This window comes from Nematolebias whitei, chromosome 3 (genome assembly GCF_014905685.2).
Source record: "Nematolebias whitei isolate Nwh7 chromosome 3, NemWhi1, whole genome shotgun sequence".
Lineage (NCBI taxonomy): Eukaryota > Metazoa > Chordata > Actinopteri > Cyprinodontiformes > Rivulidae > Nematolebias > Nematolebias whitei.
The window spans coordinates 52,878,095-52,878,703 of record NC_056500.1 but is presented as its reverse complement, the minus strand read 5'-3'; the positions used below and the strand labels follow the sequence as shown (position 1 = coordinate 52,878,703).

The window sequence follows — 609 nt, the reverse complement described above, 5'->3', positions numbered from 1 at the left end:
ATACATGTATACACGTATACACACATACATACATGTATACACGTATACACATATATACATGTATACACGTACACACATATATACATGTATACACGTACACACATACATACATGTATACAAATATACACACATACATACATGTATACACATATACACACATACATACATGTATACACATATACACACATACATACATGTATACACATATATACACATACATACATGTATACACATATATACACATACATACATGTATACACATATATACACATACATACATGTATACACATATATACACATACATACATGTATACACATACATACACATACATACATGTATACACATACATACACATACATACATGTATACACATACATACATGTATACACATATATACATGTATACACATATATACACGTATACACATGTATACACATATATACATGTATACACATATATACATGTATACACACATACATGTATACACATATATACACATACATGTATACACATACATGTATACACATACATGTATACACATATATACACATACATACATATACATATATACACATACATACATACACATATATACACATACATACATA

General features: G+C 26.8%; 1 protein-coding gene across 1 annotated transcript in view; it reads right to left on the bottom strand.

The window, feature by feature from the left end:
* Window positions 1–609, bottom strand: part of cyfip1 (cytoplasmic FMR1 interacting protein 1) — a gene marked incomplete at its 5' end in the record, with an annotated part of 159,045 nt that overhangs the window by 157,568 nt on the left and 868 nt on the right.